The sequence below is a fragment of the Lepus europaeus genome, chromosome 8 (genome assembly GCF_033115175.1).
Source record: "Lepus europaeus isolate LE1 chromosome 8, mLepTim1.pri, whole genome shotgun sequence".
Taxonomy (NCBI): Eukaryota; Metazoa; Chordata; class Mammalia; order Lagomorpha; family Leporidae; genus Lepus; species Lepus europaeus.
The window spans coordinates 75,340,204-75,367,391 of NC_084834.1; positions in this window are offsets into that span (position 1 = coordinate 75,340,204).

Consider the following 27,188-nt stretch of genomic DNA (forward strand, 5'->3'; position numbering starts at 1 on the left):
AAAATATATCAAAGGAAAAGGAAGATAGCATATACAAACTCTGTTTCTTCAGACTGTGTTGTACTAAGAGAAGTTCCATCCCTGGTTAGGTATATCTTTCAAGGTGGTTGGAATACATGAGATGACAAGAGACAAGAAAGAGTGTTAAGAGGGTAGCTGTGTCCCACTCCAATTGCTATGTGGAAGCCCTAACTCATTAGCTGAGAATGCGACTGTTTTTGGAGATGGGCCTTTAAAAAGGTAATTAGAGGGAAGCTGTCAGGGTGGGCTCTAATTCATTTTGCCTGGTTTTCTTACAGGAGGTGATTAGGACACACATAACCTCACTCTAAATAGTTCTTGTATACTATGTAGCCCAAGTAATGTATATTTATAATATATCATAGATTTAGTCAAACTTAACCTACTGGATGTTTCCTGTTTGTCGGGCTTTGTATGTTAAACACCTTAGTTGAACCAATGTGCTGAATCTTGACAATGACATTACGACATATGTCTTTTTATTGTTCTCTACATTGCAGTGAAGGCTCACAGACTTTAAGCAGATCCCCCAAGACCACACAGGGACCAGAGTCCATCCCTATGGTGAGTGAGGAGTGAAGCCTGTAGCCCGAGGCGGAGAGCACTTTACTTTTCAAAGTTGACCACTTTCTCCTTAAAGGGTCGTCGGGAGAAACATTTATGATGTACAGCTCAAGTCAACATTACTCAGCACCCACAGGACAGTAGAAATGTGAATTTAATTATGCTTTGATTGGTGAACATGATCTTAAAGTGATTTTCAAAAGGCAAATAGGAAATATTTCCATGAAAATATCATATACATGGGAATATATATTTACTGTTAGAGCACATATAGCAGTCTTTTAGTCAGTCATCAGTCAAAGGACAAACAAAAGCAATGCAGGCTGTTTCTGAAACAGCATCATGTTAACAGAATGGTAAGGTGAATTCTAGTTTTTCATAGGGACATCATATAATTAGAGCTCTGGTAACAACTGCTCATTATCAAGTAACTCTCACAGGTGACCCAAATACATTATAAATCACAGGTCTACCCACCTGAATACAAACAGGTAAGACATCTTAAAATGAAAATAAATATATATTCCAATGCCCACGAAATGAGCATTGATGTAATATCTCTCCCTGACCTTAAGACACTTTGCAGTTTCAAAAATGGCAGAATAGGCATTTAGAGTATAATTATGGATGAGGGAGAAGATGTTCCTGGTGATTGCAGGTGGATGGTGTCTATGAAATCACTAAGCAGCTGTTTTTCTTCCCTAAATGCCAGCTGTACCTCCGTGTCACTATCTGCTCCAGTCACTGCCCAGGAATCAAAGGCTGAATAAGAAATGCTCTAAGATGTGAAGCAAGGTGTTAATTAGTTAGCAATGAGTGAAAAAGCTCCTGAGAGGTGAGGAAGTCAGAGCAGGGCAGACTGAGGAATGCCTAGGATTCCTATAAAATATCCTGACTTATTGAGCTATGAAATCCTTTCTTGGGTAATTCGAGTTTTTTCTTTCTCTTGCCATTAATAAATGGCGTATAATACACCATATGGTTTTGAGCTGAAATTATGTCTGCTTTGAGAAATGTTTGTATCAGGCTGTGGTGTATGTACTCAGGACCTCAAGAGCTCAAGATGGAGAATAATTTCCTCTGAGTAGCATTTAGCATATGTTGGTGGGAATAAACAGCAGTACATCAGCCTAAATTATGCCATAGAGAAATGTATGCTATGAAGCAGAGGGTGGGAGTTGAAAAGAGCGACATATTTAAAAAATATACCTCACTTCCTTAAAAACTGCAAGACCAATAGATTCAATGACTAGCCCTCCAAAATCAGCTCTAGCAGGAAGATGTAGTAACTACGATTCAGCACACCTAAAGGAGAATGAGAAGTATTCAACTGATTGTTGAAGATTAAGAGGAAAAATTGATTAAGGGAATTGGAACACTTCTGATGGCTAAATTGAGATTTTTAAAAAAGTGATTCTTAAGCTTTTCCCTGGACACTTAGGTCACAATTGCTGACTAGTTTCATCTTGAGTTTAAAAAGATGGTCCCTATGGTGCAAGCAGTCATATCATGATTCCCAAGGTCATTTACTGCTCAGTCTCCCAGGTCATGACAGTTCTTAACCTTCATCTCCTCCAAATCTCCAGCTCCTTTTCACTCCCGCCTCTATGGTAATGAATTTGTTTCTCATCCCAATGGGGAAAAAAGTTAAGAGGGATGACTTCCGCAAGGTGTTACCACTACTTCTCCACAATGGTTTGTATCTGCTTTTGGGCCTGATGTTCTAGACGAACAATTTGTGATAAGGAAAAACTGTGTATGACTATTCCCTTCAGGTGTCCTCTAGAGCCCATCCATCCCTTCTGATCAAGCTGGCTTTTTATAAGGAGATATTCTCTTAGTATGCAAGCATTCTCTAAATTCTCATATTTAAAGAATAAAGAAAGGATTAAAAAATCAAGAAAGAAGAAGCTAAAAGAGAAAAGCCATTCTCTGGACCTCATATTTCTCTCCATTATCACCATACTATTGATTCATTTATTTGTTTACTTATTTATTGTGAGAAATAGAGAAAGACAATGCTCCCATCTGCTGGCTCACTCTCCAAATGCCTGCAACAGATGGGACCAAAGTTGGAAGCTGGGATTTCAGCCCAGGGCTCTGAACATGGGGGGCAGGAACTCAATTACTTGAGCCATCACCACTGCCTCCCGAGGTCTACATTAGTAGGAGGCTGAAATTGGTTGGAGTCAGATATTGGATCCAGGTACTCCGATGTGGAACACAAGAGTCTTAACTAGTGTCTTAATGGCTGGGCCAACTCCCCATCTCAGCTCCTCTTTAGAACTAAGGTCTTAAATGGATGTTTTAATTATTTCTCTCCAATTCCTCCTCTGTCTCTCATAAATTTAAAATCAGAATCTTGATCCCGCCAGTACATTTAATTGCTCTAATGGAGATGTTCACCAACCTGCATGTTGCTTAATCCAGTGGTCAATCCCCAGTCATCGTCTTACTGTTCTAGCATTGGCATTGTTGATCACTCCCACCTCTTTGAAAGGTGTTCATTGTGTGGCTTCCAGAACTCTTCAGTTTACTGGTTTTCCCTCCTACCCTACTGTCTACTCCTTCTCAGTTCCTTTGATGGTCCCTACTCATGTCTCTGAACTTTAAATGTTGAAGTGCCCTAATACTTACACATTGAAGTTCTCTTTGTTTTACACTTACTTCATAGTAAGTATCATCCAGACTGGTGATTCACAAACTTATGCATCCAGCCTAGATATCTTTCCTGAACTTTAGGTTCAAAGCTCCAAATGTGTGTTTTCTTGACATTGCTACTTGCAATTGTTCAACAGATGTTTTACTTTTTTTTTTGAAGGTTTATTTATTTGAAAAGCAGAGTTAGAGGCATATATATATATATATATATATATATGCACACACACACATACACACACATACATACAGAGAGAGAGAAAGAGATATCAAGATCTTCCATCTGCTGGTTCACTCCCCAGTGGCCACAATGGTGGGAACTGGGCCAATCTGAAGCCAGGAGCCAGGAACTTCTTCTGGGTCTCCCATGCAGGTGTAGTGGCCCAAGCACTTGAGCCATCTTCTACTGCTCTCCCAGGCCTTAGTAGAGATTTGAATTGGAAGTGGAGCAGCTGGGACTCAAACCAGCGCCCATGTGGGATGCCAGCACTATAGGCATCGGCTTTACCCCTTATGCCACAGCACTGGCCCAGACTTTTTTTTTTAATTTATTTGAAAGTCAGAATTACATACAGGGAGAGGGAGAGGGAGGGGGAGGTCTTCCACCCGCTGGTTCACTCCCCAGTTGGCCGCAATGGCCTGAACTGTGCCCATCCAAAGCCAGGAGCCAAGAGCTTTTTCTGCATTTTCCACACGAGTGCAAGAGCCCAAGGACTTGAGCCATCTTCTGCTCTCCAAGGCCATAGCAGAGAACTAGATTGGAAGTGGAGCAGCTGGGACTCAAACCAGCGCCCATGTGGTATGCCGACACTGCAGGCAGCGGCTTTACCCATATGGCACAGTGCTGGCCCCTAGGCTTTTAAGATTCTAACACCATGCTCCCCCTACAGTCCTCCACATCTAGAAAAAGGCAGCTCCATCTTTATAATGCCTCAGTTAAAAAAATTATTTTCTTTATTGATCCCATATCTGACTCATTCATAATTTCTTTCACTCTGCCTTCAAAATTTGCTAGAATCTTACAATTTCTCACCACAAGTACACCTAATATTTTCCAACATGGACCCACACCTGGAATACTAGCATGTTTTCAACCTGGTCTCCCTTTTCTATCCTTATACCTGCTATATTCATTACAGCACTTGAAATGCCAGAAGGATCCTTTTGAGTCAGTTCATGTAATTTCTCTGTTCAAAATCTTCCAATGGCTTCTTCCAGTTTTGTTGGAGCAAAAGTCAAAGGTCATGATATGTCTCTCTCCTCCGGGAATCGTGTCTTACCTCAGCTGTTACTCTCTTCCTCAAACACTTCCTTCCAGCCATGTTGGTCTCTGAGATGTTCTGCCTCAGGGCTTTTGCACTTGATAGTTCTTCTCCTTAAACATTCTTATACCAGATAGTTTTAGGAGCTGCTCCCTCATCATGTTCAGGTTTGTACTCAACTGTTCTTTTTGAGTCTTCTCCTATTACTGCAGTCACCCCACTTTCTGCTTTAGATTTCTCCATAGCACTTTTCACCATCTGATATGTCAGATACTGTACTTAATTCTTATTGTCTACCTGCCTTCCTAGAATGTAAACTCTAGGATAGAGAGGGTTTTGACTTCTAGCACATAAGCACTACCTGTACTTAGTAAATATTTCAACAAGCATATATATATAAAAGTTGATGGCATCTAAGTGTAACATAAGTTTTTAGGAAGTATGAAATAAATTGTTGATTTATATTACTAGATTTCTGCCTCTTAACATAAGAATTTGATCTTATCAAAAGTTAAATGTGCTCTTTATAATAATTAGATGACTATTATAACTGGTGAGGAAATAAAGGGAATGAAATGAAATATGTCAAGCCAAAGGTTACATTCTCCAGACTTAATTTATAGTTATTTTCCCAAAATAGTTTTGTTTCCTTTCACTTCAGTGGTTTTGAATGCTTCCCTATATTTTTTTGTCTCAAAAATGGATTATCTCTGTAGGTCATCTGTAGAAAAGTGGAATTTGTCACATTTATAAATGATCTTTTGAATGCCAAAACAAATACTCCTAGCAGAGTGGGGTGAAAGTTAGCTAAAGTTAGATGGTTGAGTAATTCCCAAGCTATAAATGAATGGTTTTAAACTGTAGGGTGCAGAAGGACCTGCTGGAGTTGCTTAGTAAATGAAGCTTTCTTGGCTCCTGTCCAAACTCGCTCTGCATAGAGTCGCTGAAGATTGACCCCAGGAATGGGCACTTTTACAATGCCCCTGAGGATTCTGATGCAGGAGCTCCATGAACCTTGCTTTGAGTTGTGCTGCTCTGATCTCCCAAAGACATTCAGTATATTCCCTAGAAATGAAGCAAAGGCTCATGATAAGGAGAAAAATATCATAAATCACATCTCTGTAGAGACCAATTAACTTGCTACCGATTGTGGCTTGGTGCAAACTGTCCATTGTCCCCAGGGTGCCATGTTGCTTATGTTCTGTTCCTTGCAAGGGAGGAATGAGTAATTTCAGAGAAGTTCTGCCTGATCAATATTAACCTATCACTCATACTTAAAAAACAACTCTAAAGAGATGCCCCATGATGACAGAAAGTTAGAATCACCTATGGACTGCATTGGTGACATGTCATTATCCACCTGAGAAAGGGTGACTTTTTCATCTTGGGGTTTTTGTCTCCTTTTTCTTTTCTTTATCTTATGAGAATCAGGTGATTAAAGGGGTCAGCTTATGGCAGCTGTTACCATGGAGACCAGATGTAGCTAGCTCCTGTGCTGGTTGCTTTTCACCCCCTCTTGAACCAACTGTTGTTTTATCAGAGGAAAGGTTTTTTACCTAGTGAAAAGATGAGCCTTTAAAATCTTTCTCTTTGCTTCTAATTTGTGTGAGAGAGAGGCAAGCCACTAAACAATTTTCATTGTTCTGAGAAAAAGTGTCAAGGAAATATTGGCTTTGGGGTGCTGAAATTTCCTGTCACCCTGATGGTTGATCTCTGGACTTGTAGTTATTTGTTTTAAGCTTTTGTTCAGTCTCATATAGCCATAAATAGTAGACCTAGAGATGCTTTTCATATACTCATCTTCTATAATGAGAAATGGAAATTGATATATTGATAACTGGAAATTACTTGATAAAATTATATTGATGCCTCTGAATACATAACTATGTCCAGCCATTCTCCTAAGTGCCTTATGTGTATTATTTCATTTAACCCTACAGCAGCCCATAAGGTAGGCTCTGTTAGGTCCATATTACAGATGGGGAAAGTGAAACACATTGTATTCAAGTGATTGGTGCCCTGGAACTCAGCATTGATGAAGCTAGGAGCAGAGCTAGGCAGTCTAGCCTCAGAGCTCATACACAGATTATGATCCCTGCTCCAGGGGAACAACTGATTCAATTGTGCACTGTGACACTGCTGCTTGACAACCATAATTAAGGTCCCTTTAGGTCTGATATGAATGTGTAAGCTGCAAGGCTGAACCAACAGCTATTTCAGCAAGTCATAAAATATCCTCTAATTAGGGTACAGCAGACATTCCTGTCTGCTGTCTGTCCCTCAGCTGGTAGGTTCCACTCTGATTTCAGCCGTGCTGTGGTAGACAGTTCTCTTAAGTTCAGTCTCAACATAGTATAGCTAAGCTCCCATTTGGAGCCCAGTTAGAAGTTTTCCGTCAAGGTGTTGCTGATGCTCTGGGTTGTGTTGGGGTGGAAGAGTGGCCAGGAACTGTGGAGGAGCAGAAGCGCCCAGGAACAATGCTCAGCCACAGAGGGTAGTGTACAGCAGGGCATAGGTGCTCTAGCCTCCCATTGTCAGCTAGATCATTCTAGAAGTCGTTCTATATACTTCTCAGAGGTCAGAGGTCATGGTAGAATACAGAATCCATTCCAGAGATATCGATCAGTGACCTTATAGTGTTTTTTTTTCTTTTTTTCCCTATTTCCTGTCTTACATTCTCCTGCTTTCCTACCTTAGTTGATCCTGTTTCCTCAAATCCGCTCCTGAAATACACTTTCTGTGTTCAAGACTTAGTCCCAAGCTCTAAGAACTAGAATTGTTTATTAATAATCAAAATTGTGATGTTTATGCTGTATCGAGAGAACAACCGCCGAGGTTAAGACCATGTGGTCAAGACAAACTTGTAGGTGTGCCCGGACCTGACTCTGTCACTTACATGACAGGCTTGTATACCTTACAATACTGCCACCCAGTGAAATATGCTAAGCCTCAGTGACTACAAATGGAAAAAATGCAAAAAATATTAGTAAGTCATAGGGTGCCATGAGCTTGTTCAGAACTGTAACTCACCAGTCTTGGTATGGCAGGCATCCTTGCCCCACCTTTGGATTACCCCATGTCCATATCTTGGGTGATGTTAATTGAGAAGAAGGAGGAGTCTGACTTATTCATGAAAATGTGTGCAGAAGAGAATTTGTAGCATGAATTTTCTCTTCTGGGAGAATAAGGTGAAATAAATGTTGGTCAGAGGTGTCTTCATAGAAATGTGTCAGGGGACTGGCTGGGCAAGGTTTTCTCAATATTCTTATAAGGAATTTTAGGAAAATACATGCTCTCCTTCACTCCACTTAAAGGAAAGAACTATGAGTCTACTGTAAAGTCCAGAGAACAAAACAAAAGGCAAAACCTTCTAGTTAAATTATACCTGCAGCTATTAAAATACTTCTACTTCATTAAACATTATGCCTCTCACTGTTAAAGAGATATTATAGGGAATGAGAACAGAAAGTTGATGAGTATGGTATGGATCTGGAGTTGCCATGGAAACAGTAGATGCAGTCTAGGAAGTCTTCAAATTGGCCCCACAAGTCATCTGACTGTGTAAGTGAATTTCATAGCCACAGCTAGTGACCTGTGCCCACCTTGCAACCCCAAATCTATGTGAGAGTCCAAGAAAGTCTATCTTGCATACTCAGCTGTGTGGCCTTGAGCTGTAGTTCCTTCCTTTGTTTTTGCCAATGGTGGGAAACACAATGGGTCTGGTAATGATATAATAACTTACATGTTTATAACTTTTCTCACATGTTTAAAGTGTTTTATGTTTGTTGAATTATTTGATCCTGTAAGATAGTCAGTGTTGGCCTTCTATTAGCCCAGTAATGCAGAGGAGGCACAGGGAAATTTGTTCAAGGTTGCACAAATAATAAGTAATTAAAATGAGACTTGATTCCTGAGATGTTATTTTGGAAACATTTCCCTTTGTTCTAAGGCACAGTCTAGAGATATCCTGGGGGAGGATAAAGGAGCAGGGTGTTGGTTTCTCTGAACCTGAAAGAAATCCTGATGGGATCTGAGTGTTGAGTAGCTGCTGTGCTTTGGTTTTGGGTTTATGGGTTGTTTTGAAAAGTTCATGTGTGTTGAGTGCTTGGTCTTCAGTGTGGTGATGTTAGGAGGTAAGGCATTTAAGAAGTAGAGTCTGATGGGATCAGCAGGTCATTGGGTGTTGCTTCTTTTGGAAGGAATTAAGGTAGTTCTTGTGGGATCCCTTGGTTAGTTCTCAAGAAAAGCTTGTTCTCAAAGGAACAAGCTTGGCCAGTCCCCAACTCTGTGACCTACTTCTGGTGATAGTCTCTTCTGCGTACATGCCATCTACAATGGGGCCTCCATCTGAGCAAGGCTGCTGCTGGTGCTTTTCCCTCATGCCACCAGAACTATAAGCTAATTATATGTTTTTACTTTATAAAGTTACCCAGCCTCAGATATTTTGTATAGCCACAAAAGAACATTCATATAGGTGCTGTATATGGGTCCTTCTCTCATCCTGTCCTCCATCTCTAGCCTTATAGATCTCAGATTCTTTTTCTGCAGGATAATTCCTCCGTGAAACCTTTTTGAAGTTAACCTATACCTGAATCTTAAAATCATTTAATTCTCAGAGGAATCTGCATGGTACTTAAATAATCAATTTTTATACTATTTCATATATGAGACTCTTGCCTCTTCAACTAGATGTTGTAAGCTATTTATTTCTCTCCAGTTTCTGGAAGTGTGGGATACAAATGAAGAATTTAGATCTATTGATTGATATTATGGTGGTTTGCATCCCTTATACTAAGGCTGTGGTTGTTCTTATTTGCTTTTTTTTTTGATGTCAAGAGAAGTAATATAAAATTTTATGAGAACAAATCCTTTTAATGACTTATCTAATGTCTTAAGAGAACCAAGTAAACAAGTCATTAATAATATCAGAGCCCCATCTCAATTGCTATGGCTTTGTAGATTTTTTGTTTCACTCTAGTAAATTAAAAAGCCAGTTTGACTTCTAGATTTCAGGATATTTTACTGACCCTAGCCTGTCTTCTTCCATTATGAGAATGATCTATGTGTTGCTTTAAACCTAACTCGAATGAGTTTAAAAAAGAATCAACCAACAACCCTTTATAGAAATGAAGCTCCTATTCACATTCTAATATATTTACTAATATTTACTTCTTAGTCTTTTCCTACACATAAGGGATCCTTTCCTACCTGTAAGGTATTCAGGTACACTGCCACACACATAATAACTTGAGAACAATAAGGGAATGAGGCTGACTTCTGTACTTCTCCTCCAAGCATCGACAGATCAGCAATGAGGCCCTCTGCTCATCTGAGACTTGAGGTGATGGAGGCTTTCTTGAAGGAGGGTTGCAAAGTTCACCTGAATGAGCCAGAGAAGAAAGGAGTGAGGAGGAACACTTGGTTTCTTTTTGTAAGAAAGACTTGCATTGCATGCATTCATGTTCAGTGGTCTCTCCTAACTGGAAAGGCTGGGAAATCAAGTGTGTGTATCCAGGAAATAAAATAAATCACACCTTTGCTGCTACACCACTACAATAACTTATATTGCATATTAAACACTCACATTTAAGGTGTCATCCAAGATACCAAGAAGAGGAAATTAATGAATGCTTCCTTCACTTCTTATAGGAGTTTATCTTTGAGAGTATCAATGATTGTGTATGGTCTGTTAATTTTTTCCAGTTAAGATTAAAGCACTGCAAATGTTCTTGGAGAACAAGTAGCCATAAAGGCTCTTTTAAAGGGCGGATTTGGATACTGAGTGGCCAAGTAGGAGGCTATGTTATAAACCCTCGGTGGATGCCTCAAATTAGGGATTGTGCTGAACACTATGTGTAATACTCATTTTTTTTAACCTTTATATACAAACCTTTGATAAAACTTAATTTATAAATTAAGTACATTAAGAGATTAAGAATAATAATAAAATAGAATAATTATGACAATATACTGTAGTAAGTTATTGAAAACTCATGAGTTGCTTAATTCTAGAAAATGCCACTTAATATTTTTACACTGTGGTTGACCATGGGGACCTGAAACCACAGAAAGTAAAGCCATACATAAAAGGGGACAATTATATTCAACACTTTCGGACTTGAGTGCTCAGTCCATCTTGTTTCAATTTAGAGTACTCATTCGTCCTTTAAAATCTCACACACTTCGCTTGTCTGCCACTAACAGGCCTAGGTGTGGAGCTTGGCTATGAAGGAGAAGGCCTGGGATTTGTAGTTGAGGAACAGGGACACAGCTGCTGCAGGACTGTGAGAACGGAGACATGCTCAGGGCCTGGTTCTGAGGGGCCAGTTCATGCCTCACTCTTCAGGAAGTGAGCTGTCAGCACTCCATGAAATCACAGACGCCAGGGAGCCCCACACTTGCCCTGAACCTCTTCCGTAGGTTGAATGGCATCCCTGCCTTCTTTGGAGCATAGTTTTGTTTTCATTTTTATAGAAATCATTCATTTTAATGATTTACATCTCTTTTTGGAATTTCTCATTCATATAATGTATTTTTTTTCTTTGTTTCTTTTAATTGTCTATTTATATTCGTTTGATCTTACTCAGTTTCCTTGGGCTCATTATTTTGGATTCTTTTTCAGGCATTTCCAAGATTTCCTTCAAACCAGGGTCTATTTCTGGAGAACTATTGTGTGCTTTGGGAGTGTCATGCTTCCCTGCTTCTTCATGTTTCCTGTGTCCCTGCATTGATGTCTGTGCACCTGATTCTTTATGAAGAAGCTGTCATTGGAAAAGACTGCTTTGTTTAGCTGAAATGTGATGTGTTAGTTTTGTAGCTGCTTTGACTTTGGTTCCGGGTAATCCCAGAAGGGTTACCTCTGAGTGATTTCTTCAACTGTAATCAATGCCAGCATTGTCTACGAGTGCCAAGGTTGTCTAGTGTGAAGCAGTGAATAGAGGTATTACTATGACTTTAAAGTAGACATGTGCTTCAGGCCCCAAAGACTTGAGTGTCAGTTATACTAGGGTTTCTGATAGGAGTAGTCATGTTCCTGATATTGTGGGGCCCAGAGGGTGGTTTGCCCTTTCCTGTCCCTTAGTCTTGTCCCCTAACCCAGCCTCAGGAATGTTGGGCCTGTGGCACCAAAGCTGTGGCTCTAGAACCATGTGATGTGAATAGGGCCATTCCCAGGTCCTGCTGGGTGGGTATGGGTGATCCTCAGGCCTATAGCACCCAAGCTCTAGTCCCAGCACTGGAAGATACAAAGGGCACCTTGCCCCTGTCTCATGGGATGAGTACAGTTTGTTCTGGGAATTGCACCCCGGAAAGTATAGGACTGGAATAGTAGAATGCAAGTGGGGTCTTCCATAGGTCCCAAAGTGTGGGTTCCAGTTATTCTGAGGATTACAGTATGAATAGTCACATGCCTGGTGCTGCAGAGCAGGAAGGGTACCTTGCCTAATTTCCATTGGAAAAACAGACTGTGCCAAGGAGTTTGCACTGGAAGCTCTGGGCCTAAAGCAGTGGAATGGAGAACAAACCTCCTCCAGGTCCTACAGAACAAGTGCAGGTGTTTGTGAAACTTATAGAGCCAATAGTCACAGTCCCAGAGCTACAGGATACAGTGGAAACATTACCCAGGTCTCAAGTTTTGCTTGCAGGTTATTCTGGGGCTTGCACATGTGCAGATATGGTCTGGAGTTGTGGAATACAAATAAGGCACTCCTCATGTTCCATACGGAGAACTCTCTGACTGTGGTTTTGGAATACATTTCCAACAGTCCCAGTACCCAGGACTTGGACAGCACTGTACTAACATCTCACGTGGTTAAAGCTGAGTTATGCTGGGGATTTTGCACTAGTAAGTACAAGCTTGGATCAGTGGGATACAGATATGGCCTTCCTCAGGCTTCAGAGGAAAGCAAAGTGTTCCAGGGGACTTTTACAAGAGATTATTACAGATCCAGTATTGCAGGATACAATGGGATCCTTACTCAGGTCCCTCTGGGTAAACTTAGATGACTCTGTGGAATACAGTTCCAGGAGTTACAATCCCAGAGCTGCAGGATCAAAGGGAACCTTATCCAAGTCCCACACAGTGGGCACACGTTATACTAGGGACTGTGCACTAGGTTCAGGCCTGAAGAAGAGAAATGCAGACAAGAGACTTCTCCAAACTCCACAGGGGCCCGCAGGTGTTCCTGGACTTATGGAACTCATGGTCACAGACCCAGAGTTGCTGGATGCAGTGTGTGGGGGTCCTCACCCAGTTCTCACAGGTAGAGCACCAGTGAAGTTAGGGGTTGTGGACTAGCAGGCTCCAGAATGTAGGAGAGCAATGCAGACATGGCCTTTCAGGTCCCACTGGAGAGTGTGAGTTACTCAGGGGTTTGTGGTACCAACAGCTGCAGTCCTAGAGCTATGTGATACAGAAGGGATTTTCCCCAGTTCCCACAGCGCATGGAAGGGTGACACTTGCACTGGTGTCCTTGCCACTGAATACTCTTTGCTAATGGATGCTCATGAGAACTTCTTCAGGTCTGTCCTCTGGGCTTGCACATTGGCTGCTGCTGGCACCAAGCCTCAAGCAGTAGAGAGGAACTTACGTAGCCAGTGCAGAGTGAGACGTGTGGCTCCAGGGCTTGTGTTCCCTGAGCTGCAGGATGCAGGGGGCTTCTCTCTGCCTTGTGAAGTGTCCTGGCTCTGGCTTTGGGGGCTTCTGGGGCTGCTTGCTGGCCCCTAAGACAGAATGAAGTTTAGCAGTTGCTGGACCACAGCAACTTGGGTATGGTGCTTTGGAGGTGGAGGGAAGCAAACCAGATTACCTTTTTAGAATGAAGCTGTTTGTTTGGAATCCAGTTTTCTAGACTGGATTTAAAGCCAGTGAGGACTGTGGAGTTCTCCTGTAGTCAGGGCTGCAGGTCTGAGGCGATGGCAGGGCTCTCTATCTGCTCACCTTTTCCAGGCAACATGGCATCTCCCTAACCAGAGCTGTGGCGTGCTTTGTTCCTCTGTCTCTGAAGGCTTTCAGAGTCTCTGCGCTGTTTCGAGTCTCCGAGACTTCTTTTCTAAAGTTTCCCTCCTGTCAATCTTTGACCTGCCCTGGTGGTTGTGGTTCTCTGCAGAAGAAGCGAGGGCAGGGACTCTATTCAGCCATTATGGCTCCTTCCTCAGGGTAACTATTTTACTCATGTAGGAGATACAGGCAGGCCAGTAGGCATTGCATTCTGTGTTATTAAGAGCAGTGTGTTATCACATTTTAAAAATTGAATTGCCTTGTGTAAAAAATAAGCTCACAGGTCCAAAGGAGATTGCGATGATCCATTGGGCTTATTTATTTGCTTCTCTGAAGCTGTTCTAGAAAGAAGATAACCTATCTACCTCTCTCCATTTCCCAGACCTTGATACAGGCAGATTTTCACATGTTGTAAACAATAATGAAAATATTGATCTTCACCATACTAGCGTGCTAAAAATCATAAACAACTTCTTCCCCTCGTGTCAACTTATTGATGCATCTTTCTCCTCCTTTTTATGTTCTGATGTACAAAAACTAACTACTGAGCTAATTCGAGTGTCCAGGTCAACAGATAAGTAATGCTTGCTTAAGAATTCCAGAAACTGGCCTTGAGAGAGCTGGCTGCAGTTGCAAAGCAATGTGGTCCTTCCTGGTGAGCAGGAGCAGAGTTTTGGATTTTTGAATGCAGGATGAAAGTAACCTTTGTGACTCCAGCTCATGCCTTACTGCCTGCCCAGAGGGCCCTAGACTTGGCTCCCCTTACTCTTGCTTACTCCTTTTCTGCCCTTTGTGCCCCTTTTAAAAGTGCTCCCGCTGGCTTGCAATTTGGGAAGAGCATACTGGAGACTAAAGAGGACTGCCTTTCCCTAAGAATGCTGGCTTCTGGCTGGCGCCGCAGCTCAATAGGCTAATCCTCCGCCTAACGGCACCAGCACACCGAGTTCTAGTCCCGGTCGGGGCGCTGGATTCTGTCCCGGTTGCCCCTCTTCCTGGCCAGTTCTCTGCTATGGCCCGGGAGTGCAGTGGAGGATGGCCCAAGTGCTTGGGCCCTGCACCCCAGGGGAGACCAGGAGAAGCACCTGGCTCCTGCCTTTGTATCAGTGCGGTGCGCCGGCCGCAGTGCACTGGCCGCAGCGGCCATTGGAGGGTGAACCAACGTCAAAGGAAGACCTTTCTCTCTCTCTCTCACTGTCCACTCTGCCTGTCCAAAAAAAAAAAAAAAAAAAAAAAGAATGCTGGCTTCTTAAATAAGCCTGTTTCCTTGCATCAACTCTTGTCTCCCAGTATTGGTTTTCTAGTTGTAAGCAGCCTGGGCCTAATTTTGGCCATCAACACGTGTACTAGAATTTGAATTAATGTCTACATGTTCATTTATTCCTTTAAACATTTTCTTTCTTTATTACCTGCCTTCTCATCTTAAAGGAGCTTTGACTTTCTGTGGCAACTTCTTTTCCAAATTGGCCTGAATCAACTCAGTTTTCTAAGAAACAATTGATTTCTGTTATATGGATCTTTTGGTTGATAATTTCCCTGAAGTCCTCATTTTGAAAGGGAAGCTAGAGTGACATTACCTCTATTTAAAGAAATCGCATTATTGTGAGCAATTGGAATGACTTAGGCTTTATGTCACTGCAACAAGGTGACACTCAAGTTTTCGCTTGTTATATAAGTAGGATGATTATAAATTGTATAATCTTGGGAATGCTAATCTTATTTTGTAGTTAAAATTAACAACACAGGGGCTTGTTTTCTAAGAAAAAGTGCTTGGGTTCATCTTCTAGGACCCTTAAGTCTCCAAGTTTCTACCTTTCTAAGGTGTCTCTTACGTTCCAAACGCAAGGCTTCATTCTGTGACCCGTCAGTGGATCAGCCTTGTGTCTGGCCATGCGAGCACAGTCATGGAGATGAAGGAGGATAACACAATGCGCTGTGTGCGGCAGTCTGACAGCTCCAAGGATGCTGGAAGCATAGTGTAAATCAAAGTAACGTTGACAGAAGGTTCCACCAGGGCAAATGGGGGGACGAAGGGTACATCAGTTTTCTGGGTAGGTATGTATAACTTCAAGTGATTTTGTTGAGAATTAAGTCCTTAACTGTAAGTTCTTACGAGAGAATGGACAGATTTTTTTTTTTTTTTGGACAGGCAGAGTTAGACGGTGAGAGAGGAGGTGCTTCCTCCTGGTCTCCACGGATGCAGGGGCCCAAGCATTTTTTTGGGCCATCCTTCACTGCCTTCCCGGGCCACAGCAGAGAGCTGGACTGGAAGAGGAGCAGCCAGGACAGAACCGACACCCCAACTGGGACTAGAACCCGGGGTGCCAGTGCCACAGGTGGAGGATTAGCCTAGTGAGCCGCGGCGCTGACCCAGGCAGATGGGTTTTTAACAGAACAAAGAGAGAATGAAAAAATATTTCGTGGGTCTCATGGGAGAACTAAATGGAAAGAAATATGAAATCATTTAATTAAGATTTAATCTATATAAAAGGGCACTTCGAAAAGTTTGTGTAAAAAGGCAATGAAAAGATAAGGGGGCAGGCATTGTGGCCTAGCAGCTGCTGCTTAGGAGGCCTGCACCCAGCATCAGAGTGCCGCGTTCGAGTACTGGCTGCTCTGTTTCTGATCCAGCTTTCCCGCTGGTGCATCTTGGAGACAGCAGGTGATCCCACATGGAGACTTGGATGGAGTTCCTGGCTCCTGCCTTAAGCTTGGCCCAGCCCTGGTGGTTACAGGCATCTGGGGAATGAAACAGGGAGGGAAGATCTCTCTCTCTCTGTTACTTTGCCATTTAAATAAATAAGTAAATATATAAATGCATAAATGAATGAATACATATTTTTAAGAAAGATAAGTTTTTCTAAAAATGTGTGCATAGTTTTTTCATTATATACATTTGCATAAATTTTTTGAAAACTTTTTATATGCCAAAGCTAAAACCTGCTCAATCTAATATAAAATGATATATGACCCTTTAACTTCCCAGAAATTTGGAAAGGAAAAGCATTGTATTTGTTTTGAGAATGTATTGATTAATTCCCTGTTGGAAGTCTTCTCTGCACCGGTCCAGGTCTTGGGTGGCCCTTCCTTTAGGGTGATGGGAAAGGGGGAGGAGAAAGGAAACCTATCAGTGAGTTTCTCCTTGTTCTCAATCCCTGCTCAAAGCAAGAGGGAAGTTAGTACCCATCTTCCCCATGTCTGGGTTTCCTGAGCATCTGGCCTTTCCTTCTATGCAGCTGAGATTAGATTAGACATGACATTGAGGATGGATAATGATATGATTTTTCAGCCAAACTGGTTATGTTGGCAATCAGCAGGAGGGGCCAGCATGTTCTCTCTGAAAGTGATTGGTTAAGTTATCACATGCAAGTAGAGTGATTAGATATCTGGTGAATATGAGTTACTGTCAAAGAGTGACATATTTGAGAATTAAGAAAAGAAGCTATTAATGATTAACCTCAGGAAAAAAGGTGAAGCCTGGACTGATCCAGGCAAACACGAATATATGATCACCTTACATATTCATGTTCTGTGATTTAATTATGTGCTTGGGGGATTCCAATTACCTTCATTCCACATCATCCCCAGACTTTCCAGGAAGGGAAAGCTAACTGGACCACATAATACTTAGCATCTATTTATTGCTTGCTGTCTTTGCTGGTGGCTTTTCTCCTTATAACACCGTTGTTAGAAGCTGGAGGTTTTCTATTGTTAGAGAAAGTAGAGCTGGAGTCTGTGTAATGTAGCCATGACCCTGATCATTGATGGTACCTCGGATTTCTTCTGTGTTTTGGTCCTTTTTACTCTCAGTGGTAAAAGAATCCAGAGATACACAGCATTTCACAGTTCTACAAATTTCCTTTCTTTGTGACACTACTATTCCACTCCAAATTATGGCTGGCCAGCATAGTTTGCCTGGATTTACTAATCTAATCAATTCTGTTGCTTCTGGTTAAAGTGCATGCCTCTCCCTTCCCCTGTGGTAGAGACTTCCCCTTTCTGATGAGCATTTACCATGGGATCTTATTTATCAAAAAAAAGTTGTTGCTTATTAGCTACTTGTTTCTTAGTTTTTCTATTTTATGTATTCAAAATGCACTATCATCTGAATGTTCTATAATGCATTCTGATCAGTTTTAAGTATATAAAGTATTTTAACAAATAATTACTGAACTCAGAAGTATATAAGTAATACCAATAAAATGCTTCCTTTTTTGGTTAAAGAGCAGTAGTAATATTTCATAAGTATTCCATACTTTTTAGAATGCAAGTAAAAATTTTTAAAAATGTTCATCAGGTATGAGCTTTGCAAAACTTCATGGAAACTGCATGCTGTCTTTAAATCCAAATTTTCCATGAATGTTTTGAAGTCCCCTTACAGATCATAGTAAGTCATAGAACCCAACACAAAATTTGCTTTTGCCTCAGTGATGTAATAATTTTGAATAATAGCTGCATAATCCTAAAATCACTTTGAATAGTGGTAAAACCAAAATGAAACAGTTTAAGAAAACAAAAACCAAAAAAATGGCTATTGCATTCTGGTTTATGTAGCTTCCTTCTTTGTCCATTATTTATGATCACTATTGAAAATAGATAAATTATTTTATTTTGTCTTCATATTTTCAAATTCTGAAGTTAATAATCTTTGACAATGGGAAGAATAAGTCATCTGTAACACTCACTTTTTTTAATAAAGAAATTCAGAAAATGTTCTATGAGAGAAGTACTTCCATAAGGATGGAGTATGTCTTTTGTAGAATTTTGAAAGTGGACTAAAGGCTTGTGCCCTCCTAAGGATTATTTATTCAACTGAAATTTGATAAAAAGAGTGAACTTTGGGGATTAACTTGTCCTCTCCATCCCTCTCTCTCTACTCTAGCTTCCACTTGGGTGGGAATTCAACATTTCTGCAAAATTGTCCAGACCAGCACTAGCCATGAGAGGCTGGCCAATACCAAGCCTAGACGAGCGTGAAAGAGCAAACCAAAGATCCTTTCCAGCTTTCTTTCTATCTTTTCACAAGGCTACCTAATTTTACCTGTGGGGGACTGCTATTGCAAAGGAATAGTGCCAGAGCACAAATACAGCTCTTAACACATCTGGGGTTTTTCACCTTCAGGGCTATCTCCCTTTTCCAAGTAAAACAAAAGCCTTGGGCTCAGATTGCTTGTTTGAGGAGTCCACTACTAACTGAACTTTCTAATACAACTTCATAACAGAGGGAACACTTTTTGAAAACACCATCAAAAGCACCATAAAGCTAAAAAAATCTGCATACTAGATGAACAGATAGATGGTTCAGAGAGAGAGTTTAAAAGAAGCAAAGCAAACAATGTTTTTCAGAGATGCAGGGATTGTGGCAAATGCTACAGGTTAGTTTACTCAGTATTATTTATCACTAGATGTGGCTTTGCCTCCATCTACTGTATCCAGGAACCAAAACTGACCATAAGAGATCCTTGCAGGTTGGATTGTATCGTGACACACTGCAGACAGTGAGATAGGTCAATGCAGAAGGCTGCTGAGGTGTTCCTGAAGCTTTGGCTTGCCTGTTAAAGGTATTGCTTCTGCTCCTCTTCCTTGCCCTTGCACTCCCCTCTTCCTGCTGTGGGCCACAGCACAGCTGGAGGAGACAAGCTGTGAGAAGAGACCTTGACCCTAACACTTTGAACTACTGAACCAATGTTAAACCACCAAACCTCTGGCTGTTTTGGAAAGGTAAAGAAGGTACTTTAAGTCCTCTTTAAACTGATTTTCTGTTTCTTACAGGATTAAGTCATTTCTAGCTGATGCAGAAAGGAAATTGGGCATATGACGCAGAAAAAAACAGTCATTTATGATTCAACTGGAAATATTTAGTATGAAAAACTTGATGGTTTAAATAAAGAACTCAATAATTAGCTGAATGGGCACAGTGGAAGATAAGTCAAAGAGCTGAAAGAGGAAGTCCAAGGCCTCAGCAGGGGATAAAATGATGGATATATAGCAGAATTAAGAGCGACAGAAATGAAGTAGTAGCATCAGTATCCAAATAGGATTTGTTTCAGATGAAAAGGCAATAGGAGCTAGTTGAACAAATAACGGCAAAAATTTCCTCAAAGTAAGAAAACATGCAATCAATTGAAAGATTTTGGGCAATGTGAAACAAAATAGACTAATTAAAACTTAAGCCAATGAATATTATGGTATTATATAAAAAGAAAAATTTCTAAGAGAAATTAAAATAGCTTCCAGAGATTAAAATCATATCCCTTCAATCTCACAAGAATTGCATAGTTATTAGATCACTCAGTGAGCAATGCTGGATAATGAAACACTATTTTTAAAATGTTGAATAGCATGATATTTGAATCTAGAATTTTTCCCAACTGGACTTCCACTTCAATGCATGAAAAAAAAAATCCTCACATGCACAGTGCTTCTGAGGGCCACATAATGCTTTATTTTGAAAACACACCAGAACAAGCTTCAGAAAATTGTAGACAACGGAAACAAAACTGGTCCACCAGTGTATTTCTAGATAAAGCTTTATTGGAAAAACAGTTTTGCTCATTGATTTAAATAATGCCTATAGCTTCTTTTCTGATATAGCACAGAGTTGTAGTTGCAATCGACGCTGTGTATGACTCACAAGCCTCAAATATGTACTACTTGGCCCTTTGCAGAAAGAGTATATCAACTTCTGCTCTAAGACAAGGTGTTTAAACAAGAAAAGAAATAAATCTAGGATAATTTAAGATAAAGGAATTAGGGTGAGTAGCTTGTTAAGAATTACTGATTAAATAAGAACCAAATTAAGCTAACTTGTATCCAAAAGAGCAGCCTAAAATAAAGTACTATGTAGGATGATCACATGAGTGGGAGAGACCAGAGGAGGCAGATTTATGCTACAGTCTTTGGCTCATTCAGGCAGCACTGTGGCATATGGTCTTTAAGGTTTGGCCTGAACAATAGCATCACACTTATGGAGGCACCATTATTATCTACAGACAGATCTTTGAAAGCTAACTGGGGTCTGAGTTCTGTCCCCCACATCACTGTCTCACCTGTGGAATGGCAGGGTGGGTGTGAGGTATGGAGTTGTCTGTACTTCCTCAACATGATACCTGGGTTGCTGAGAGGATTGCAAGTGGAGGCACATAGGTAGTAGGGCTGATGTCTGTCATGACTCTAGAAAACGCTTTGGACTAATTTTCAATCACTTTTTCTTGAGAAAGAGTTGCCTTTTGCTAATTAATACAAATTTGCCCTCTGAATTAGCACCTGCCCTGTCAAAAGGGGACAGTTAACTACAGATAGGCATAAAAATTATAGGGAAGATAGATATACAGTAAACAAAAAAACTGAAGTATAAGAATAGGTCAATAGAATTATAGTCTAGCTCTCCAATGGAAGCCAGGAGAGAAAGGGGAAGAAAATAAGAAAACATGGTAAGAAGAAATATAAACTAGTCTGCGGTAGTTTGAACTAAATTTGGTTCTCCAACTAATGCAGACATTTAAATCCAAAAGTTGTGGGTTGTGGTGCTGGGGAGTGGAGTGGAAACTTGATCCAATTTGGTGTCCAAGAGGTGAGCCTCGTGGGAAATCCTCAGGAAATTGGGAGCATGTTCTCTCAAGGTAGTTCTCATGGAAAGATTGTTATGAAAGTTCGAGTCATTATCATCCACTCTGTTTCCTGGATTACCATGTGATCCTTCCTCTGCATGCATTCTGCCAGGCACCACCCTGTCAAATGTCAGACCCATGGGGCTGCCTCATCTTGGACTGTGAGCCTCCATAATTAGGAGCCAAAAGAATGCTTCTTCCTTCATAAACAGCTTCTCTTAGGTACTTGTTATAGAGATGAAATGCTGACTAATATCTAGTCTGTTAGAGATAACTACAAATGCAACAATAATGATAATAAGTATCAGTGCATTGAAATGATTGATCCAAAGGCAGATTTTCTGACTACATTTTAAAATGATTATTACTATAGAGTACTATACAGCAGTAAAAAAAAAAAATGAAATCCGGTCATTTGCAACAAAATGGAGGAATCTGGAAAACATCATGCTGAGTGAAATAAGCCAGTCCAAAAGGGACAAATATCTTATGTTCTCCCTGATTGGTGACAACTAACCGAGCACCAAAAAGGAAACCTGTTGAAGTGAAATGGACACTATGAGAAACAATGACTTGATCAGCCCTTGTCCTGACTGTTGAGGAAAAACTTAATACTTTATCCCCTTTTAGTATTTGTTTTTTTGTTCTACTTAATACTACTGGTTGAACTCTTTAATTAACACACAATTATTCTTAGGTGTTTAAATTTAACTGAAAAGTGATCCCTGTTAAATATAAGAGTGGGAATAAGAGAGGGAGGAGAGGTACAGTTTGGCACATGCTCGATCGGACTTGCCTCAAACGGTAGAGTTAGAAACATGCCAGGGGATTCCAATTCAATCCCATCAAGGTGGCATGTACCAATGCCATCTCACTAGTCCAAGTGATCAGTTTCAGTTCATAATTGATCATAATGATAGGATTAAGAGTCAAAGGGATCACATAAACAAGACTAGTGTCTGCTAATACTAGTTGATAGAATTAAAAAGGAAAGAATGATCCAACATGGGAAGCGGGATACACAGCAGACTCAGAATGACAGATGTCCTAAACAGCACTCTGGCCTCAGAATCAGCCCTTAAGGCATTCAGATCTGGCTAAAAAACCCATGAGAGTATTTCAGGCATGGAAAGCCAAGACACTCTGGCAAAAAACAAACAAAAAAACCTAAATGAAAGATCTCTGAGTGAGATCCCAGCAGAAAGATCAGGCCATCAAAGAAGGAGGTACCTTTCTCTGAAAGGAGGAGAGAACTTCCACTTTGACTATGACCTTGTTAAATAAGATCAAAATCGGGTGAACTCAAAAGGCTTCCATAGCCTTGGCAACTCATGACAAGAGCCTAGGGTGATTACTGATGCCATAAACAAGAGTGTCAATTGTTAAATCAACAACAGTGGTCATTGAGCACTTACTCCCCATGTAGGATCTCTGTCCTTAATGTGTTGTGCTATTTGAATTAATGGTATAACTAGTACTCAAACAGTACTTTATACTTTGTGTTTCTGTGAGGGTGCAAACTGTTGAAATCTTTACTTAATGTATACTAGATTGATCTTCTGTATATAAAGAGAATTGAAAATGAATCTTGATGTGAATGGGATGGGAGAGGGAGCAGGAGATGGGAGGGTTGCGGTGGGAGGGAAGTTATGGGGGGGGGGAAGCCACTATAATCCAAAAGCTGTACTTTGGAAATTTATATTAATTAAATAAAAGTTAAAAAATGATTATTAGGCAATGGAATCAAGATTATATTTCCATGGAAACATAGACACAAAGTTGGTAGTTCTCAAGTATTAGTTATTACTGTGTTTTTTTTTTCCACATTGAGTTAATTATTCAGAATCAAAGTAATATTCAAAATCCTGGAGTCAGAGGTAGATTTGCTAAGGTTTTACCTTCCAGTTAAAGATCTGTCCCAACAGTGACTTTGTTTCGCAATGCCTTAATAGTGCATGAAAGAAAACTCTTGGGATGATTTTTAAGAGAGTCTATTATTTTCTCTTATATGGAAAAATTTATACCTTACTTAAAAATAAAACTTAACGAAGCAGCACTAACTATCAATGATTTCAGAAAAGGATTTTTCACCACCTTGTTCAGAACCAGATTTGTCATAAAAGAACTGTCAGCTATGATAAAAAAGATGATAAAAATGTGTATAGAGTCACAGAGAAATTGTCTCACATATTTTACATGAAAGTTGAATAGTTATGAAGAACAGAGAAACCACAGTCCAATGAGTCTTTCATTACACAGCTGCTTGTATAAAGTATTGACATCTTTCTTCCATAAACATTATTCTGTTTTAATTTTTGTCATTAGGTTGTAAATTACTGGATATAATGCAGTTTTGAATCAGCATGAACTGAATACTTTTTCTGTTCCTATGATTAAAATAATATCTAAAAAGAATCAGAACATGCCTCAGGCAACATGTGATTAGAGAATAATTTCTACTGTCCATTAACAATGGACATCTATTTGCAATAATGTACCTTGATATTAAAATGTAAATCATACAGATGACACATTCTCTGTGCTTTTTTTTTTTTTGAGATTGTGAAACACAAGCCATTCTAAACAGTATTCACTGAAATTGGTCATTGTTTGGTCCTTTACAGTATTGTCTAATATGTTAATATCTGAGAATCATGTCTATACTGTAGATTTCCAGGATTTCCACCCCGAATTAGTAACGGAAGAGAAATATAACATTTAGGGAATAGTCACATTATCACAGTAATCATCTCAGTATGTCATTCAGCAGCAAATGTTTTCTACAAGCAAATATTTAAATCTCCAAATAATTTAATGTCATTAAAATACACAACTGGGAAATGGATTTTGTAACTTTATGAAGACTTTTAAACTAGCAATTGGGTCAACCAGTTCCTGCAGTCATTGGTTGCCATAATAAAGCTGGCAAAAGAAATTATATCTGTAAAATTTTAGAAGAATTGGAAAGCCAAATCTATGTGAACCTTAGCAGTGTCAATATCTTGTGTCTGTAGTGAGGTAGATGGATCCTAAGGAAATGGTAGAGAAGGAGAAAGAAATGGAAGGAGTGGCTGGTGGAGGAAGAGCGCCTGCTCTGTTGAGCCCCAGTGGAGGGTGAAGAGAGGAAAAATATTGAGGCCCCCTATTATGTGAGTAGCAGGAAGTCTTGTGATTATTGATACCTATTGCTAAGGCTTATTTAAAAACAGGTAACTTTAAATGTTGCATTTTTACTTGACATTTGGCTGAGGACAAATAGCTATACCATTTCTAGTTTACTATTGCCTTTAAGCTAAATGCCAGTTGCCTCATTGCTACAGACTAAATGTTGGTTTCCTCCCTTAAAGTCCATATGTTGAAATCCTGACCCCAAAGGTGATGGTATTAGGAGGTGTGGCTTAGGTCAGGAAGGCTAAGCAGCCATAGATGAGATTAATCCCTTTGTCAAACATGCCCCAGGGAACTTCCTTGTCCCTTCTGCCATGTGAGCAGACATTGGTGAGAAAATGGCTGTCTATGAACCAGGAAGTGATTCCTCTCCAGATATTACGTATGTCGGCAATTTGATCTTGGACTTCACAGCCTCTAGAATTCTGAGAAACTCATTTCTATTGTTTATAAGCCATCTAGTTTATGGTATTTGACTACAGCTGTTGGACCAGACCAAGACACTCATTCTAGTAAATAATTGAGCATTTAGTTAGAATTGGAAAGTTATTGAGAGTTTTGTGCCTTCTTTCTTCACAAATATAAGTTACCTATTCTCTATTTTTCATCTGAGAACTATTTATGGAGCTCTTATCATATGGCAGGCATTTTTCTCAGTTAATTGGTTGCTCAGGATGAAGTGGTTGCCTTCTAGGAGATAACCTTTAATAGTGGAGACAGGGAAATGAAGAGGTAATTATGACTTGATGTGTAGCTATGGGAGCCCAGAGGATTGTCACTTGATTCAGTTTTGGAGAAGTTCTGGTTTTTTTGACAGGCAGAGTGGATAGTGAGAGAGAGAGAGACAGAGAGAAAGGTCTTCCTTTTTGCCGTTGGTTCACCCTCCAATGGCCGCTGCAGCCGGCGCATCACGCTGATCCGAAGCCAGGAGCCAGGTGCTTCTCCTGGTCTCCCATGCGGGTGCAGGGCCCAAGGACTTGGGCCATCCTCCACTGCCTTCCCGGGCCATAGCAGAGAGCTGGCCTGGAAGAGAGGCAACCGGGATAGAATCCAGCGCCCCAACCGGGACTAGAACCCAGTGTGCCGGCGCCGCAAGGCCTGTTAAGCCACGGCGCCGGCAGAAATTCTGTTTTTAGCTGAGATCTGGAGCATGCGTAGCCAGGTGAAGGCAGGTGAATAAAATATTGGATTTCAGGAAGAAGAAAAAGATTTGATTATTATGGACTACTTTATAATCCACACTAAGGATTAGAATTTCAGGACAGGTAGTAAGTATAGATTCACTGTTCCTCAAGAGTATGGACAAGGGCTATAAACAATAATCAAATCTCAATTTTTTTCTCATATACATTACTTTTTTATACTCTGCATATTGAATACCACAGATCAGGGAAAATACATCATATTTTTTTTGGGGGGGACTGGCTTATTTCACTAAGCATAATTGTCTCCAGGTATGTCCATTTTGTTACCAAAGACAGAATCTCATTCTTTTTCACTTTTTAAGGCCGAGTAATATTTCATCATGTATATATGCCACAATTTCTTTATGTAGTCACCAACACAAACTGGGTTTATTCCATATCTTAACTATTGTGAGTTGAGCTGTTATAAACATGGGGGTACAGATAATTCTTTCATATGCTGATTTCATTTCCTTTGGGTAAATTCCCAGGAATGGAATGGCAGGGTATTATCATTAATCTCTTAAAACTGTATATATGAAATACATGAAATTTCTTCCATTTATATAAACTTGGAAAAGTAAAATAAAATAGGAAAAAATAAAAAATGAAGGCCACATTCTCCTTTTTATTCATCATGATTTCAGTGTTACATATAAAAATTAATCACTAAACTGAAATGCTTGTATTGTCTCCTATTTCCCTTTTCTCATTTTCCATTAATTCTATTTATTACTATAAATGAGTTTATGTATTAGATGCAAAGCTTGTAGTTTTGTTCTTTTAGTCTATATAGGCATCCACTTGTGCCATCACTATTTGTTGTAAAGACTACATTTTCTGCTCTGAACTGCATTTGTTCCTTTGACAAAGATAACTTAAGCATATGTACTTACCTGAGTCTGTGCCATTCCATTTATCTACATAGCTCATTCTTTTTCCAAAATCATATCTTGATTACTGTAGCTTTGTTATAAAACAAGAAATCAGAAAAAGAAGAATTTCATGACAAAGGATTTGGTAGCCACTGGATGATTTAGCTAGGGATATATGATTTGATTTGTATTTTAAATAGATCACCTTGGGTTTGATTTGAAGAATAGAATCTGAAAAGGAGAAGATTAAGGGACTGGAGAGATGTTCAGGTAACAGGTGGTGTTGGATCCAAATACATAAGCAACTGAAATGTTGGAGAGATATTAGGGTATTGAAGATAGGAGTTAATGATCAACTAGATATAAGTAAAGAATTTAAAGAGATGCCAGTATTGATGATTCAGGGGATTGGTGGATAAGGGTGATGCTCTTTGAGATGGGGGATTATGGTTTTGTATGAGTTTTCAATAGACTTGCATGCTTGCCACTGTGCCTTTCTTGCCTTTTGTTTCATGGACTTTCTTGCTGCTTCATGTTCCACAGTTTGGCTCACGGTTTAAGACTTCCTTCCTACCATTATCATTCTGTGTTCTGTCTCTCTCTTGATTTTACTGAATTAAGGAATATTGTTCATGACTTTTTTTTTCTATTGCTCTCTGTCCTTTCAGAATTTTCGGATGCCCATGAACATGAAAAGACCAGTATCAGTTCTTTTCTGTATATACCTCTTCAAAATCTCTGCCTTGAATTTACATTTCTTTTCTGCTCTGGACTCTGGGATGCCTAGTGATCATTGTCTTCATGCTGGGTTTTTATTGGCATTATGTGTTGGTTGCTTGGAAATGTATAAC